The sequence below is a fragment of the Arachis hypogaea genome, chromosome 18 (assembly GCF_003086295.3).
Source record: "Arachis hypogaea cultivar Tifrunner chromosome 18, arahy.Tifrunner.gnm2.J5K5, whole genome shotgun sequence".
Classification (NCBI taxonomy): domain Eukaryota; kingdom Viridiplantae; phylum Streptophyta; class Magnoliopsida; order Fabales; family Fabaceae; genus Arachis; species Arachis hypogaea.
This window is the reverse complement of record NC_092053.1, coordinates 69,590,821-69,610,479: the sequence shown is the minus strand read 5'-3', so window position 1 is coordinate 69,610,479 and position 19,659 is coordinate 69,590,821.

Here is a 19,659-nt window from a genome sequence, read left to right as displayed (position 1 = left end):
TCAGTCTCAAGAATGCGGGAGCTACTTATCAAAGGCTAATGAATAAAGTCTTCTCAGATCACATCGGGAAAATCATGGAAGTCTATGTGGACGACATGTTGATAAAGACACAAAGTGAAGAGACATTGTTATCCGACCTAGCTCAAGTGTTTGACACTATAAGGAAGCATGACATGCGACTCAATCCCGCAAAATGCACCTTTGCAGTAGAAGCGGGCAAATTTTTAGGTTTCATGCTCACACAAAGAGGAATTGAAGCAAATCTGGATAAATGTCAAGCCATACTCAACATGAAAAGCCCAACCTGTGTCAAAGAAGTACAGCAACTCAACGGGAGATTGGCCGCCCTATCTAGGTTCTTAGCAGGATCAGCGATAAGATCTCTCCCCTTCTATGCTACTTTAAGAAAGGGAAAGCAGTTCGAATGGATAACAGAATGTGAACAAGCCTTCCAAGACTTCAAGGATTTCTTAGGACGGCCACCTATCCTATCTCGGCCACGAAAAGGAGAACCGCTCATATTATATCTCGCAGTAGAAAGCCGGGCAATAGCCTCAGCACTAGTCAGAGAAGACGAAAGTGGGCAACAACTCGTCTACTTCATTAGTAAAGCGCTACAGGGATCCGAGTTGAACTACCAGAAAATAGAAAAGTTTGCCTATACTCTCGTTCTAACATCTCGACGACTTTGCCCGTACTTCCAGGCTCACACAATCAAGGTTCGAACTAACTAGCCCATAAAAGGAATATTGCAGAAAACAGATTTAGCAGGCAGAATTTTACAATGGGCAATCGAGTTATCCGAGTTTGACCTCCAATATGAAGCTCGGACGGCCATCAAATCACAGTATCTGGCCGACTTCATCGCAGAATTCATAGATGCCCCGGACAGAATGGAACCTCTATGTGGACGGTTCTTCAAATAAGACAGGAAGCGGCGCAGGTGTGATAATAGAAAGCAACCAAGGAAACCAAGTTGAGCTCTCCCTTAAATTCGGGTTCCCGGCCTCAAACAATCAGGCGGAATATGAAGCATTATTAGCTGGTTTGAAGCTGGCTAAAGAGGTTGGAGCTCAAAAACTCAACATTTACAGCGATTCACAAGTAGTCACCTCACAGATAACAGGGAGCTACCAAGCCAAAGATTCCACCATGAAAAAGTATTTGGATAAAACCAAAGAACAGCTCGGACAACTCAGGGAATATAAGATCCGCCACATACCCTGCGAACAAAATACCCGAGCTGACGCACTCTCGAAACTAGCCAGCACCAAACCAGGAGGCAACAATAGAAGCCTCATCCAGGAAATGCTACAGAACCCGTCAATCTTGGAAGAGGAAAAAGTCCTAGCCGTAACAAGTCAGGACCAAGGATGGATGACCCCCATAATTAACTACCTCAAAACAGAAATACTCCCCACAGAAGAAAAGGAGGCAAAGAGGTTAGAAAGGGAGGCACAATACTACACTATCATAAACAACATCCTGTACAAAAGAGGGATCTCAATACCATTACTAAAATGTGTTCTGACCAACAACACAAAGAAAGTGCTAGAAGAAGTACACGGCGGCATTTGCGGCAATCATTTCGGAGCACAAGCTCTCGCCAAAAAAGTACTCCGGGCGGGATTTTATTGGCCAACTCTACAGAAAGAAGCTACAGAATTTGTAAAGACATGCCCACCATGTTAGAAACATGCCAACTTTCACATCGCCCCGCCAGAAGAGCTCATTAGTGTAACTTCGCCTTGGCCGTTTGCAAAATGGGGACTTGATCTTCTCGGACCCTTCCCCCAGGGATCAGGACAAGTTAAATTCCTCATAGTAGGGGTAGACTATTTCACAAAGTGGATCGAGGCGGAGCCCCTAGCCAACGCCACTGCTCAAAGAAGCAGGAAATTCCTATATAGAAATATTGTCACAAGGTTCGGGGTTCCACACTCCATCACCACAGACAATGGCACTCAATTCACAGATGCAGGCTTCAGAAAGTTAGTAGCCGACTTAAACATAAAGCACCAGTACACCTCCGTGGAACATCCGCAAGCCAATGGACAGGCTGAAGCTGCCAACAAAGTCATATTGGCCGGGTTAAAACGCAGATTACAAGACGCAAAGGGAGCTTGGGCAGAAGAGCTTCCACAAGTTCTATGGGCATATCGAACGACGCCACACTCCACCACAAAGGAATCTCCCTTCCGGTTAGCATACGAAATAGAGGCAATGATTCCAGTAGAGATTGAGGAAGGATCGCCTAGAGTGGTTCATTACAATGAGGGAGCAAATTCCCAACTTCAAAGGGAAGAGCTCGACCTACTACCTGAAATCCAAGAAAGAGCTCGGATCAGGGAAGAAGCACTAAAGTGTCGAATGGCTTCCAGATATAATCAAAGGGTAGTGCCGAGAAGTTTTGCAGAAAATGATCTCATCCTAATCCGAAATGATATTGGAACAACTCGACCAGGAGAAGGAAAGTTGGCAGCAAACTGGAAAGGACCCTACCGAGTCGTAGAAGTACTTGGGAAGGGCTACTACAAACTGTCCGAACTCGATGGACGAGAGCTCCCCAGATCATGGCACGCCTGCAACCTAAGAAGGTACTACAGCTAGAAAAAGTAAAGATCTCACTATGGATGCACTCTTTTTCCTGAAAATTTTTTTTAATGTGGCACCAAGTTGAGACTCAAACACTATCCGACTTAAAGGGATGAAAAATTCCCACATGTATATATTTGCACTTTCCTTTAATAAAATATATTTTAGATATTCTACAAGTTTTCAAGACGCATTAATCTGAAGCATTCATCGTCCGATTATAAAGCAACAGATTGGCATAAAGTGAAAAGCAACTTCACTGCACGATCACGATAAAGACAATCGTCTGATAAAGGTGAAAACGCGATTCACCTAAAAGACGATCTAAAGATAGCAACCACCTTCTACAAATCGGCAAAGATGAACACAGAATAATGTAAGAAGTTATCGAAAGTGATCCGAAAATGAACCTGACGAGGTCTTATGGATTGCTAAATAATAACTTAAAGACTGGCCAACGTAAAGAAGTCGGACCAAGTCAACCCAAGTTACAAGTAAACCCTGGAAAGAGGTCTGGCCAACCCTATTAAAGAGGATTACTTTAACTTAGAAGGGCACGACATAACAAAGTCAGCCCAAAATGAAAAAGTTATAGAAGTAATCCCTGAAAGAGATCTGATAAAGATCCAAGAAAGAGGATTACAAAATAACTTGGAAGAGACCGACATAACGAAGTCAGTTTCATACATTGAACAAGTTATAAAAGTAATCCCTGAAAGAGACCTGACAAAGGTCCAAGAAAGAGGATTACAAAATAACTTGGAAGAGACTGACATAACGAAGTCGGTTTCCTACAATGAACAAGTTACAAAGTAATCCTTGAAAGAGACCTGACAAAGGTCCAAGAAAAAGGATTACAAAAATAAATTAGAAGAGGACGACGTAAAGAAGTCGGCCTCCTACAAAAGAAGTTATAAAAATCCCTGAAAGAGACCTGACAAAGGTCCAAGAAAGAAGATTACAAAAATAACTTAGAAGAGAACGGCGTAAAGAAATCGGCCTCCTACAAAACAAGTTATAAAAATCCCTGAAAGAGACCTGACAAAGGTCCAAGAAAGAGGATTACAAAAATAACTTAGAAGAGGACGACGTAAAGAAATCGGCCTCCTACAAAACAAGTTATAAAAGTAATCCCTGAAAGAGACCTGACAAAGGTCCAAGAAAGAGGATTTCAAAAATAACTTAGAAGAGAACGATGAAAAGAAGTCGGCCTCCTACAAAACCAGGTTACAAAAGTAGTCCATAAAAAGAGATCTGGCAAAGATTCAAAAAAGAGGACTACAAAAATAACTGGAAAGAGGACTAACGTAAAGAAATCGGTTATGAAAGTGCTAAAGATACAAGCAAAAGCGAGAAAACCGAAAAACAAGTTGGACCTACATAGCCACAACCTCAAAGGATCCAAGCTACAAACAATAAGTACAAAGCAATCCAAAGAGGCCGAGCCGCAAGATTCCAACACTCTCAAAAACCAGAAGAGATACCAAGTTAAATGCAAAAAAGCGTGATATAATCTACAAAAGTTAGAAAGCTTCAGAGGCCACCAAAATCTACCTCAAAACGCTAGAAAGCTACCTTTTTTTTTCAAAATAAAAGTTGCTAGGCAAGCGACTAGAAAGTGTCAGCAGTTAACAAAACAATAAAGAGTTTAAAAGCCCACAAGCCAGGCCAGCTACACAAATGTTCAGAGAGAAATCAGCAAACATCAGGAGCCTTCTTGGCAGCATCATTAGGGGGAGAAGGAGGGCGAGTCTGAATAGGCACAGCATCCACAGTTCCATCCTCTCGGTTTAGAATCTGGCAATCCGGATTGGCTACAACTGGAGGAGCTGAAGAAGTCGACACTTTGGCAGAGGACACAGGGGGAGGTTCAACATCATCATCCTCGTCATCAGGGACAATCTTGCCATCCCTGACAACGTTATCCAGGCTAAAGAGGGTAAGGTCGGCCTCGGGAGCAATATCCCGAACTTGTTCCTTCAGGTTCTCATAAGCAACAGTCACACTGCCAACGAGATGACCCTGAAGCTCAGAGTAATCTTCCCGGGCACTCTCCAGCTCCCCCCTCAGACGCATCACCTCCCGATAAGACGTAACGTAGCTATCATTATGCATTAGTGCCGTGTCCTCGGCCAGCCGCACAGAAGCTGCCAAAGCAAGAGAATTCGCCTTTTCGTTCTCCAAATCCTTCTCCAACTTGGCAACCTTTACCTCAAGCTCCTCTTTAAGGCCCTTCATCCGGTCGAACTCCTGCTTTGCCTCCTCCATAAACTCTTTGGTGGCATGGAGAGGAATATTCTGAGCAGTTCGGTACAAAGCAGCCCCCATATACGCCATTTTTACACTGTTTCGGGCCATAAATTCCAGATGGCGAAGGATAGACACATCGTCCATAGGAAGAGCACCGTAGGGACCGATTTGTTGATCCACGAATTCGATCGCATTGAAGTCGGGAGCATTAAGGTTGAAAGGCTCAGCCGTTTTTTGTTTCTTATTGGGAGGAGCACCAGAAGGAGTGGAAGAAGTTAGTGGAGGGTCAGCCAGACGAACTCGGGGAGTGGGGATCACCTTCCTCGCCCTAGGAGAACTCGGCATGGACGGCTTCACACGCACTTGGGAAGATCCCTCCCCGACCGCCTTGGCCGAGATGTTTTTAGCAGTAGTCGCCTTCTGTGCTCTTTTAAAAGCCTTCATGGATTCATTATTCTTCATTGCCTCTGCAAATAAAACACAACAGTAAGAAATTAAGCTGCAAGTCGGAAAGGCATTTACAAGCAATATAAACAGATAATAAAGGGAAAATCAGGAACGCAAAATACCCAGCTCAGTTTGAAGAAGAGAAGGATTGGTTAAAAATTTCTTTGTATCAAGATGGGGAGGTTGACCCTAGTGTTCTTCCAAGACGGTCACAAAAGCTCGCTCAGTTTCATCCAACATCTCCCACGTGTATCTGGACACTCTTACATCTTTTTGCCATTCCAAGGGAAAGGCGGGCTCATCATTTCATCTAGAAAAAAGGGCCGAGCTCCTTCAACAGCTCGGACCTTGAAAAAGTAATTTTTAAAATCGCGAAACGATTCGTCAAACATGGAGAAGACCTTCTTCCCCTGGGAAGATCGGAAGGAGACCCAAGCTGCCTTCTTTTTTACTACTCCAGGCTTCGTCAAAACAAATAGATAGAAGAAGAGAGATTGCGAGGCAGGAATACCAAAACCATCACACAACAATTGAAAAATTTTCATGAAACCCCAGGAATTAGGGTGAAGTTGAGAAGGAGCAACATTATAAGACCATAACAGGTTGGTCTCAAAATCAGTAAAAGGGAGGGTGATACCCAGCTGACCAAAGAAGAAGTCATAAGCATAGAAATAAGGGCGATCTCTAACAACCCGAGTAGAGAAACAAACTCTCTCTTCAGAAGAGGGAGGGACAAGTTCGTAATTCTTTTCATCACCTGCACTACTACAGACCCTATGAAACTGCCTAAGTTGTGCACAAAACTCGGAATCAACCAAAGAGACACACATAAGAACCATTGAGTCCACCCAATCGGCCATGCCCTCAGGAACCTGGGAAGACATCTCTACAATGTTATTGCGAGAAGACATGAGACCAATAATGCGCATAAACTTGTTATGCTACGATTTAGGAAATTGCACGATCGGCAAAATTCCCTCCGGCAAGTGCACCGGTTATCGTCAAGTAAAAACTCACAATAGAGTGAGGTCGAATCCCACAAGGATTGGTTGAATGAGCAATTCGGATTAGAAGTGTGACTAGTTGAGCGGAATCAAGAATTAGATGAGATTTGCGGAATGTAAAATTGGCGGGAAACGTAAATGGCAAGAAATTGAAATGGCGGAATCTTAAATTGCATGAATTAAAGAGCAGAAGCTAAATTGCTGAAATTAAAAGGGAATGGGGGTGATTGCATGAATTGAGTTGCAGAATGTAAAGAGAAAGTGGAAATCAGAGATGGGGAATTCATTGGGTTATAGGAGATATTGAGATCTCCGAATCAAAACATGTTTATCTCTTCCTCAACCAATGCGTTCATTGAATTTTGCTTGGCAATCTTATATGATTGGATCCCAATCCCTTGGCTCACCAATTCTCTCTAAAAACAAACAAATTCCCAATCCCTTGGTTTAAATGTTCATAAGAAGATATGATGCTCGATCACTGATTATACCACACAGTTTCATGAACCACAATTTGGTAGGATTACATGTCACAATATCCATCCAAACCCCAATCCAATTCACTGTGAGAAAGCTTCTCTAGCATGAATCCTCCATTCCTTTCCCAAGGTTCCGAAGGATTCCAATTATGGGTAGTTTCTTTCCCAAGACAACTACCCAATGGAATTAGATCGAGAAGCTTTCTAACAAAATTCAAGAGAAAAGATTGAAGAAGAAGATAAACTATTATTGATTCATTGAATTACAATAGAGCTCCCTAACCCAATGAAAGGGGGTTTAGTGAGTCATAGCTCTGAATTCAATTACAAAGGTATGAAAACTAGCAAAATGAAAAGGTAAAAGTTCTTCCTAACTTAAATTCTATCCTATTTATACACTTTCTATATTGAGCTTCTGTTGTGTTTCTTGGGCTTTGAGGCCTCTCCCTGCTTTCCTTTTGCTTTGGGTTTATGATCCATGATCTTGATGAGGCTGCTGATCCACATTCTGTAACATTCATTGAGCCAACTTAGTGATAATTAAGTAATGACACATGACTCAACAAATTGAAATTCCAGACTCATCAATCCTTCAGGCCCAATCCCATAAACCATGATATTCAATTGGGTTTCATACCAGAGTAAGTTTAAGTTAATGTTTGTGCTCAAAAGCTAACTTAAACTGCAATATTTTTGGCCCAGAAACCTTTTCCAATAGTGGTGTTTAAGTTGCAGTTTAAGCTTAAACTGCAGCTTAAACGCCAGACACTTCCAGTGATGCCTTTTGTGGAAGCACGTTTAAGCTTCAGTTTAAGGTTAAACTGAAGCTTAAACGTGGAAATGGAAGAAGGCAGCCCTGGAGGGTAAAGTAGTCGAACACGTTTAAGCTTCAGTTTAAGGTTAAACTGAAGCTTAAACGTGGAGATAGGAAAGGCAGCCCTGGAGGTCGAACACGTTTAAGCTCCAGTTTAAGGTTAAACTGGAGCTTAAACGTGGGAATAGAGAAAGCCATCCTGGAGGTCGAACACGTTTAAGCTCCAGTTTAAGGTTAAACTGGAGCTTAAACGTGGAAGCAGAGAAAGGTAGCCCTGGAGGTGTCGAACACGTTTAAGCTCCAGTTTAAGGTTAAACTGGAGCTTAAACGTGGAAGCAGAGAAAGCAACCCCTGGAGGTCGAACACGTTTAAGCTCCAGTTTAAGGTTAAACTGGAGCTTAAACGTGGAAATGGAGAAAGCAACCCTGGAGGAGAAAACTTGGTCGAACACGTTTAAGCTCCAGTTTAAGGTTAAACTGGAGCTTAAACGTGGAAATGGCTCCCTGGTGCATTTCCCATTTCTGGCGTTTAACTTCCAGTTTAAGGTTAAACTGGAGGTTAAACGCCACTTTCACCCTTTCCTCAGCTTTTATGATTTTGGCCGTTTAAGTTCCAGTTTAAGCTTAAACTGGAACTTAAACTCCACATGTGATATTCAAGCTTCCTTTATTGATTTTTGTTGCTTCCTTGCCTAGCCTCTTCTTTCCTGAAATCATCCAAACAACTGCATCAAAGTCTTGCAAATTTTCATGAGAATCTTCCATTCATAGCATTCAAGTAATATAACTAAAAACTCATGAAATTTGCATAAAAATCATACTGTTTGGATGGTTCATTGCTTTGTTATTCATTTAACCATTCTTGGTTACTTTAAGCTCAAGAAAGTGCATAAAACAACTAAAACTAACAGAAAAATGCTAGTGAAACTAGCCTAAGATGCCTTGGCATCACAACACCAAACTTAATACTTGCTTGTCCCTAAGCAAGTCCTGAGTTATTTGAGAAGAAAGTATGAAACAGAAAGCAATTACATTGGCTATATTAGCAAGCATTTGAAGTTCATCAGAAGGGTTTTATGCAGAAAGTTGCAGCATCACTTTTTCATTCTTATCAGGTAAGATTATCACTTTTTCATTGCATCCATCAAACACTGCTATGGCCTCTTGTTATTCTTATGTCCTTGGCACTTTTCTTTTTTTTTTTTGTTTTTCTTTTCTTTTTCTTAGAGCTCCTTTGCTCCTTGTTTGCTTAGTGTCATGTGTTGCACAAGCCTTTGGCATTTTCTTTTTCTTATCAGTGCACTACACATATCCACTCCAGACATTTTAGTTCACATTTCTTCTTGAGACATTGGTGCCCAGCACCTCTTTGTGTGACTAAATGTTTTGTATTTAGGTTGCTCTTGATAATGGACTTTTGGTTGATAATCCCGGGTTAGTTAACCCAAGTTACCAAGTGTTGAAACACTCCTCAGAACCTATTCATCCAAGCATATCCTTAATACATAAACACCACAGACATTTGTCTCAGAAGTTCAAACCATTGGTGCCTAGCTTATTTTCTCAATTTTTTTGCTTTTTGGTTGCCCTTTTTCAGTGGCTTTTTCTTCTTCTTTTTCTTTCTTTTTTTATGGCCAAAGACATTTATTCATCAAGATCCATAGACAGTTTTCAATTTCTACACAAAAAATGATAATTCTACACTCTATTTCCAGTGATCTGACTAAACAATCAAGCATGCATACCACCACTTAATTCTACTTGATTTGTCACTAATTGAGCCAAGTTACTTTTGTTCAAACTTTTCTTTTATTTTTGGAAACAGAACAAGCATGGCAAGCATTTGTTTAAGAAGGTGAAGTTATATCCAAACATCTAGGCATTCACTTTATTCAAAGCAATCAACAGACAAACATACTAGTAACTTCACATTCCAGAAAGATTCAACAATTACAGTTTAAACCAGAACAAGCATGCTTTTGTTTGCCTTTTTTAAAGAATTATCAAGGAACAACACCACCTTGTGAAATTCCTTGTTTTCTCTTTGTTGCCAGGAAACAAGTTGATTTCTCCTTCTTCTCCTAATTGTTGCTTCATGCTTTAAGATCCTTGTTTCCTTTCCTGCAAAGAGTGATGAAGTTGCTTGCTTCTCAAGCACTTGAGTGGTTAGCTCAACTATGTGTGGTTAAGTGTCTGAGTCTTAAGTTGGTGTGTGAACACCAAACTTAGTCTCCCACTTACTTCTCTGTTCTTTGAATCCTTGAGTTCTCTTTGGAATGAAGTTGCTGCTAAGGGTTTTAAGCATTTCTGTGACTGCTTAGAATGGTTGTTCCTTTCATATAATTCAAAGGTTGTTGTGTTCAGTTGATTTTTATGGTGGGACACCAAACTTAGAGTCACACATTCCCCTTTGAATTATTGATCCACGAATTCATTGTTTGGTGTGAAACACCAAACTTAATTCTTTGCAATGCACAGAAACTACTTCACCCTTTTTATTGAAACAAAGAAAAGAAACAGCAAAGGGGTATTACCTCAGGTTGGGTTGCCTCCCAACAAGCGCTTCTTTAACGTCATTAGCTTGACGGTCAGCTTCCTCAGTTGAGGTGATATTTAACTTTGTCCTTCTCCTCCACATCTCCCAAGTAATGTTTGAGTCTTTGACCATTCACAGTGAAGGTTCGTTGTGACTTTTCTTCCATGATTTCTACTTGTCCATACTGGGAGACCTTGGTGATAAGGAATGGTCCATACCACCTTGATTTTAGCTTCCCTGGAAATAGCTTCAGCCTAGAATTGTAAAGCAATACTTTTTGTCCTTCTTCAAATTTCCTTGGGGCTATGTTGCTGTCATGCTTCTTCTTTGCTCTTTCTTTGTAAATTTTGGCATTCTCATAAGCTTCAGCTCTGAATTCTTCTAACTCTTGAATTTGCAACATCCTTCTTTCTCCAGCAGCTTTGCTGTCCAAGTTCAAAATTTTCAAGGCCCAGAATGCCTTGTGCTCCAACTCCAGTGGCAAATGGCAAGCTTTTCCATATACTAGTTGGTAAGGAGACATTCCAATTGGTGTTTTGAAAGCTGTCCTATATGCCCAAAGAGCATCATCTAGCTTAATCGACCAGTCCTTCCTTGAAGTTCCCACAGTCTTTTCCAGGATTCTTTTGAGTTCTCTGTTAGATATTTCGGCTTGCCCACTTGTCTGTGGATGGTATGGTGTGGCTACCTTGTGTTTGACTCCATATTTTAGAAGCAATGCCTCTAATGGTTTGTTGCAGAAGTGGCTTCCTCCATCACTGATGATTGCTCTTGGAACCCCAAAACGGCAAAAAATGTGTTTTCTGAGGAAGTTCATGACTACCTTATTATCATTGGTTGGAGTTGCTATTGCTTCAACCCATTTGGAGACATAGTCTACTGCCACAAGAATGTAATTATTTGAGTATGAGGAGGGAAAGGGTCCCATGAAATCTATCCCCCATACATCAAACAATTCAAGTTCCAGAATGAATTGTTGTGGCATTTCATTTCTTCTTGGCAGGTTCCCCGCTTTCTGGCATTCATGGCAGTGCTTCACTAGTTCCTTTGCATCTTTGAAGATAGTGGGCCAATAAAAACCACACTGCAACACCTTAGCTGCTGTTCTTTCTCCTGCAAAATGTCCTCAGATTCTCCTTCAGATTCCTCTTCTCCCAGTACTCTCTTCCCTCTTGCTTCCCTTCTAAGTCTATGAAGGGTCCTCTCTGGTTCAGTATGTGGAGGAGTTGATGTCTCTCCTCTCCTACCTGTCATACAAGAACACAGCACAGGCAACAAACAAGTGAAATACTCTTGGTTAATGGAAGAGTATGGTTAGAGTAGTTGAGGAATTAATTCAAATAGTTAGTGAGTCAGTGAGTTAGTTGCTTGAATTTAAAGGCATAAAGAAAGAAAGCATGTAACAGAGTGCAGAAATTAAAAATTCAACAAGTAACTTGAACTGAATTAACAAAGCAAGAAAAATGCTCAATCTAGTTAACTTCCAATTTGAGAGTTGTCAATCGAAAACCAATCCCCGGCAACGGCGCCATAAACTTGATGCGCATAAACTTGTTATGCTACGATTTAGGAAATTGCACGATCGGCAAAATTCCCTCCGGCAAGTGCACCGGTTATCGTCAAGTAAAAACTCACAATAGAGTGAGGTCGAATCCCACAAGGATTGGTTGAATGAGCAATTCGGATTAGAAGTGTGATTAGTTGAGCGGAATCAAGAATTAGATGAGATTTGCGGAATGTAAAATTGGCGGGAAACGTAAATGGCAAGAAATTGAAATGGCAGAATCTTAAATTGCATGAATTAAAGAGCAGAAGCTAAATTGCTGAAATTAAAAGGGAATGGGGGTGATTGCATGAATTGAGTTGCAGAATGTAAAGAGAAAGTGGAAATCAGAGATGGGGAATTCATTGGGTTATAGGAGATATTGAGATCTCCGAATCAAAACATGTTTATCTCTTCCTCAACCAATGCGTTCATTGAATTTTGCTTGGCAATCTTATATGATTGGATCCCAATCCCTTGGCTCACCAATTCTCTCTAAAAACAAACAAATTCCCAATCCCTTGGTTTAAATGTTCATAAGAAGAGATGATGCTCGATCACTGATTATACCACACAGTTTCATGAACCACAATTTGGTAGGATTACATGTCACAATATCCATCCAAACCCCAATCCAATTCACTGTGAGAAAGCTTCTCTAGCATGAATCCTCCATTCCTTTCCCAAGGTTCCGAAGGATTCCAATTATGGGTAGTTTCTTTCCCAAGACAACTACCCAATGGAATTAGATCGAGAAGCTTTCTAACAAAATTCAAGAGAAAAGATTGAAGAAGAAGATAAACTATTATTGATTCATTGAATTACAATAGAGCTCCCTAACCCAATGAAAGGGGGTTTAGTGAGTCATAGCTCTGAATTCAATTACAAAGGTATGAAAACTAGCAAAATGAAAAGGTAAAAGTTCTTCCTAACTTAAATTCTATCCTATTTATACACTTTCTATATTGAGCTTCTGTTGTGTTTCTTGGGCTTTGAGGCCTCTCCCTGCTTTCCTTTTGCTTTGGGTTTATGATCCATGATCTTGATGAGGCTGCTGATCCACATTCTGTAACATTCATTGAGCCAACTTAGTGATAATTAAGTAATGACACATGACTCAACAAATTGAAATTCCAGACTCATCAATCCTTCAGGCCCAATCCCATAAACCATGATATTCAATTGGGTTTCATACCAGAGTAAGTTTAAGTTAATGTTTGTGCTCAAAAGCTAACTTAAACTGCAATATTTTTGGCCCAGAAACCTTTTCCAATAGTGGTGTTTAAGTTGCAGTTTAAGCTTAAACTGCAGCTTAAACGCCAGACACTTCCAGTGATGCCTTTTGTGGAAGCACGTTTAAGCTTCAGTTTAAGGTTAAACTGAAGCTTAAACGTGGAAATGGAAGAAGGCAGCCCTGGAGGGTAAAGTAGTCGAACACGTTTAAGCTTCAGTTTAAGGTTAAACTGAAGCTTAAACGTGGAGATAGGAAAGGCAGCCCTGGAGGTCGAACACGTTTAAGCTCCAGTTTAAGGTTAAACTGGAGCTTAAACGTGGGAATAGAGAAAGCCATCCTGGAGGTCGAACACGTTTAAGCTCCAGTTTAAGGTTAAACTGGAGCTTAAACGTGGAAGCGGAGAAAGGTAGCCCTGGAGGTGTCGAACACGTTTAAGCTCCAGTTTAAGGTTAAACTGGAGCTTAAACGTGGAAGCAGAGAAAGCAACCCCTGGAGGTCGAACACGTTTAAGCTCCAGTTTAAGGTTAAACTGGAGCTTAAACGTGGAAATGGAGAAAGCAACCCTGGAGGAGAAAACTTGGTCGAACACGTTTAAGCTCCAGTTTAAGGTTAAACTGGAGCTTAAACGTGGAAATGGCTCCCTGGTGCATTTCCCATTTCTGGCGTTTAACTTCCAGTTTAAGGTTAAACTGGAGGTTAAACGCCACTTTCACCCTTTCCTCAGCTTTTATGATTTTGGCCGTTTAAGTTCCAGTTTAAGCTTAAACTGGAACTTAAACTCCACATGTGATATTCAAGCTTCCTTTATTGATTTTTGTTGCTTCCTTGCCTAGCCTCTTCTTTCCTGAAATCATCCAAACAACTGCATCAAAGTCTTGCAAATTTTCATGAGAATCTTCCATTCATAGCATTCAAGTAATATAACTAAAAACCCATGAAATTTGCATAAAAATCATACTGTTTGGATGGTTCATTGCTTTGTTATTCATTTAACCATTCTTGGTTACTTTAAGCTCAAGAAAGTGCATAAAACAACTAAAACTAACAGAAAAATGCTAGTGAAACTAGCCTAAGATGCCTTGGCATCAACCAACTAATCCTACAATAAGAAAAGAAGAATGGATTACTAAAAAGCATCTCGGACAAAGGGTGAAACAACTCGACTAATATGATACAGAAGAACAAAAAGGAAAAGAAAACCCCAAGACTCAAACCAAAGTCCTGGGGCATCCTTTGGAGGCAGTAACAAAGCACCGTTTCAGGAAAAAACTACCGCTTACATTCCAGCATCTCTTAAACAAGAATAGAAGACCTCAAACAGCGAGCATTTTCATAAGAGAAAGACAAAACGCAAAAAGCACAGAAAGTCATCAAAACCACTATCTTCCTACAGTCTATCAGTAAAGAACAAGCATGCATCCCCGAACATCGAAGCACGACAAGTAGAAAGCGTCAAAGATACTTCCTTTTTTAGGATCAAACAAAATTATCACTCAAAGCTTCGAAACCAAAAGCACTAACAACAGTCAGAAGCCCTAAAAATAGCAAGCAACAGGAAAAGCAAAAAATCATGCAAAGAGGCAAAGAAACTACAGAACACACCACGATCAGGCATAAGCAAAGACAGAAAGATCCAAACTTTCTCCAGCCAAAATCAAAACTTTCTCAAAATAAATGGCGTAAAGGAAGGAAGGAAGAAGAACCAAACCTGGAAAATGGGAGAAAAGCTGCAAAAGAAAGCAGAAAAACGGAAGGCGAAATCCAAAATCACCCCTCTTCCACGAAAACAGCAACAAAGCAAGCGTCGTAGGAAGGAGCTACAGACTCAAAGCCAGAAACAGAAAGCGAGAGAGTAAAGGGAGAAGTTACGAAGAAAGAGTGAAGAAGAGAAACTGTTTCCTGAGTGTAAAGTTCAAAAATAAAGAAGTTAAGGGAAACGGGGCAATTAATGCCAAATTAATTGGGGCATTAAACCCTCGCACGTTCCCCATAACAAGGCGCTAATACAAAAGCGCGCATTTTTAGAGGAAAAATGTTCTACATTCAAAAAGCTCTACAAAGAAAGGAATCAACAAAAATGCTCGAGTTCGGCTTCGCTATAAAAAGTTCGAAGTCAAAAAACTCGACCTCAAAGCATAAAACCGAGCTCAAGCAGAGGCACTGTTCATACCCTGGGTCGAGCTGTCCGACCCGGGATGTTTAGCGACATGGCGACCGACCTCTTCAGGTCCAACTACCCGATCTCTTCTTAAAGAGATCGGCCAAATCAACAGGAAAGTCCAGTAAAGGGCCCAAATAGAGGAACACGACCCAAATCCAAAGGCAATCCAAGCCTACAGAGATAAAGGCGGTTCCCTTGAAGACAAGCTGACTTCACCCAAAATAAGATAAGATAAGATAAGATAACTAACTTATCTTATCAGAAAGGTCAGCCCATACTACTATAAATACACTGGAGCACCCAGGTATAACTCATACTCTGATTCTACTAAAAACCTGCTTAATACCCGTGCTAACTTAAGCATCGGAGTCTCTTGCAGGTACCCCCCACCCTCCGGTGACCAAGGATCAGCAGTGCAGCAAGTCCAACAAGTCGGACACAACAGCTCCGACCACCACCAGCCAGCTGGACACGCCATCTCCGACCAGTACAGAAGATCTCATCCGAGATCGACCTCCAGTTTTAGGTAACCCCCGGAACAGTTTGATTTTTAAAAATTTTTAAATTTAAATATTGAAATTTGAAATTTGATTTTTGAAATAAGATAAGATAAGATTTTGAAAAAGATATGATTTTTGAAAAAGATTTGAATTTTGAAATTAAAACTAAGATAAGATAAGATAAAATTTTTTAAAATAAAAATCTGAAATTTTTTTTTGTAATTTTTGAAAAAATCAATTAAAATAAAGAGAAAAGATATTTTCTAATTTAATGAGGAAAGAGAAGAACAATAAAATGACACCAAACTGAAAATTTTTAGATCAAAACGAAGAAAACAACTAAGAACAACTTGAAGGTCAAGATGAACACGAAGAACAACTTGAAGATCACGAAAGAACACTAACAAATTTTTGAAAAATTTTTAATAACTAAATAAAAACCAATAACCTCTTAATTTACGAAAAAGCAAAAAAAAACAAAAATAAAAACAAATAAACAAGCAAAAAGCAAATATTTACAATAACCAATAATGAGGCACACGTTTGCAATTCCCCGGCAACGGCGCCATTTTGAACGATCGGATTTTCTCATACCTGATGTTCGTCAAAGTTTTGTCCCCTTATTTACTTATTTAACTAAAAGGATTTTTTTTTAACATAACATTTTCAATGCACATGGTATTTTTTATTTATTTTGATTTCATATGAGTATGCTCCCAAAATCCTGATTATCTTATTACTTTAATCCTTTCCTATCAACCCATGTTCCCATGTTTCCCCGCACTTAGTAGATACACAATCTCTATATTAAGCTAACCAAGGATTCAACTTGGGATTTTAATTTGTTTTTCTGCTTAAGGCTAGTAATATGGTTATAGAACAAGAGGGGATTAAAAGCTCAAGGGGGCTAACAAGGGTGATGTAAAAGGTAAACTTATTTGGGATAAGTGAGAAAAAATTTAAATGATGGCCTCAATCATCTCTTGGTATGTATCTATATTCTATATTGGACATATAGATTAAAACATAGTAAAGATTACAAGCATAGAAAAGAAGTGCGAAACACATAGGAATGAAATTTATGGTTGAATGTAACCATACAATTAAGCTCAAAAACTCACAGGCTGTGTGTTCTTTGGCTCAAAAACTATATATCAGTTATGTATGTCATGCAAGTAGAAATCAAAGGTTCCCATTATTCTCAATGTGAATCTTAGGGTGACTCTTAAAATCTTAGTGTTCTTCCTTGAAAAATATTGTGTAAATTAACCAATCAATTATTGCTATATATATACAGTGTGTGGATTGTTGTGATTCTGTTATACTAAAGTCTTTAGTTTACTCTTTTTATTTCCAATTAATCCAAGTTATCATATGCTAAAAGGGTAAACTAACTAATTTATCTATATATTCTATATCATAACTTAATAACTAAAATTGCAACTAGGCTAAACTAAATAACTAGGATATATATATATAAACTAAAGTGAAAAATGTAGAAATAAAGTGAAAAATACAGCAAAATGTGCGAGTACTGAAAGATAAATAAGATAAGGTAAAATAAAAATAAAAATAAAATAAAAATAAAATAAAAATAAAAATATAGAAAAATAAACAAAATATGATAAAGAGAGTCTGAAAAGTGGTTCACCAAAATAAGGTACGCCAGAGATGGCGACCTCCCCACACTTAAATAATAGCATCGTCCTCGATACTCACTCAAGCTGGGTGTGAGAAGTGTCATCTCTGGAAGGATGGACAGTGGGTGTCTCGGTGGTAGGCTGAGGATCTGCAGTCTGAATAAGTGTCGGAGGAGCTGCCTACTGAAGCGGAGGCTCTGTCTGTAGAGGGATCTCTGGATCTACGGCCTGGATCTGGTGGGGTTCCTCATGGTGTGGTACAGCCTGCTCAGGTCCTCCCTACTCATCCTGGGCATGTGCCTCCTCCTCATGATCATCCGCCTCCACATCAGATGGCTCAGAAGCGGTGTTAGGCTCGGAGGGGATGTCGCTGTCGGATCGGATCATCAACTTTAGGTGCTCACAGCGTCGCTTGTGGTGACGCTCCATACGATCCAAGCGTGCGAAGAGTCGGTGCATGAGATGATAAATACGCTCAGGAGCAGGTGGAGGTGCAGTGGATGGGGCTGGAGCAGCAGTGGATACAGAAGGGGCAGCTGAAGATGTGGCTGCCTCACCCGAGGCAGTGAGAAAAGGAGGTCTGTACCCTAATGCCAGAAACTTCCTGCTATGAGGAATGATCTTCTTGCAATCTGTAGCAGTTGGCTTCTCATCAGCAAGCTCCCAAGGCACGTCAGCTCGGCGGCCTAGCTGGGTGATCAGGTAAGGGAAAGGGAGAGTGCCTCTGACATGGACCCTGGCCATATAATACCTGATGAAACGTGGAAGATACAGGTCCTTACCCTCCATCACACACCAGATGAGGGTGATCATAGCAGCGGGCACCTCTGTCTCGTGAGTGCTCGGCATCACGTAGTTACTTAGGATCTGCTGCCAAAGCCGAGCCTCATCATTCAAATATATCATCTTGATTCCCTTAGGCATCATTGTATTCTTTCCCATGACCCATGGGGCAGTAGGATCAAGAGTTATTCTCTGCTTGACAGCATCCCAGTCAAATCTCATGTATCGCATATCCTCTTCAGCCTTTTGGTAACCGTCAGGCTGATTTGACTTAGGCTGAAGCCGGAGGATATCCTCAATAGCTTCCTTAGTGACTAAAATCTGTTTCCCTCTGAGGTGCACTGCATCCAGGGAAGTCTTGAAATAGTTACAGTAGAATTCTCTGACCCAAGATGCATTGACCTCTGTCAAGTTCCTTTCCATGAAGAACCATCCTCTTTGTTTTATCTGTTCAGAAGTGTATTGGGTGAGTTCTTCTGGAATTTTAAGAGTTCTCTCCAGGTAGAGGTTCCTAGAAGTAGCAAACACTGGGTACTTTAGCTCACAGTATCTGTTTGCAAATTTGACTTGATCTGTGGCAGTGAGGGGCTGGTCGGCCTTTTCCTGCGGGGTAAAGTTCTTTTCCCGCCAGGAATCATCGTGAAGGATATCAAGGATAGAGGTAGAAGATTCTCCTCTTTTCCGTTTGCCTGTAGTTGCCTTGCCTTTTCCTTTGTTTTTAGGATCAGACATCCTGAAAAGCAGAAATTCTAAGATATAATTGAAGAACTAAAGCAGGAAAACAAGTAGGCAAGTAGGGTTCTGTCAATGTAAGCATAAAGGCAAAAAGAACAATAGAAGTATGAAATGAGGTAAGTATATGTACATTTTGGATTGAATTCAAGTTAAAAATCTGAGTAAAAATCACAATCCAAAATGTAATAGAAGTGGAATTTAAGTTAATTTGGAAAAACAGTAATCATACCTTGAGTTAGAAAGTTAAAGTAGCTAGGTAAAAGCCAAAAAGAGAAGTTAGAAAGCTAAACTGGTTAGGAGTTAAAAAGGAAGTTAAAGTGAGTGGCATGAGAATGGTTTTTCTAGTTACCAAGAAATCCACAAACTTGAAGAACAAACAACTCATATTCAAGCAAGGAGTGGAGTTTATTGATGATAATTCCTATAGATAAAGTAAGTGTAAAATGAAAATGAAATCATCAATAAGCAATTTATTACTCAGGGAACCAAGAAGAATAAGAATGCTAGCCCGTGCATTCATGAATTGGTTTGATTGTAGCCAAGTAATGCAAAACACTGAATTTTCAAACCAATACATGAACGGGGATAGATTAAACCATAAATTTGTAGAAAATTTGGGCAGCATTCCAGCTAAAATTGGATGTTCACGGGTAGTAAACAGCAGGAAAAATCAGTTTATATGAAATTAAACAGTGCTGGAAAGATTAACAAATAGCAAGAACATTAAAGAACAGTTCAACAGCAGCATCACATATGAAGAGCAACATATGAACAGAATCATCACAGCATATTCAGAATTACGAATCAGATAAAAACAGGTAGCAGGAATGGTGCAATTATCAGGCCTAAATCCACTAACCACATCCTAGCTACCTAACCACCTAAAATCCACTGCGACATGCATCTCTAACTATCCTATTTCGAACAAAAACTGTAAAA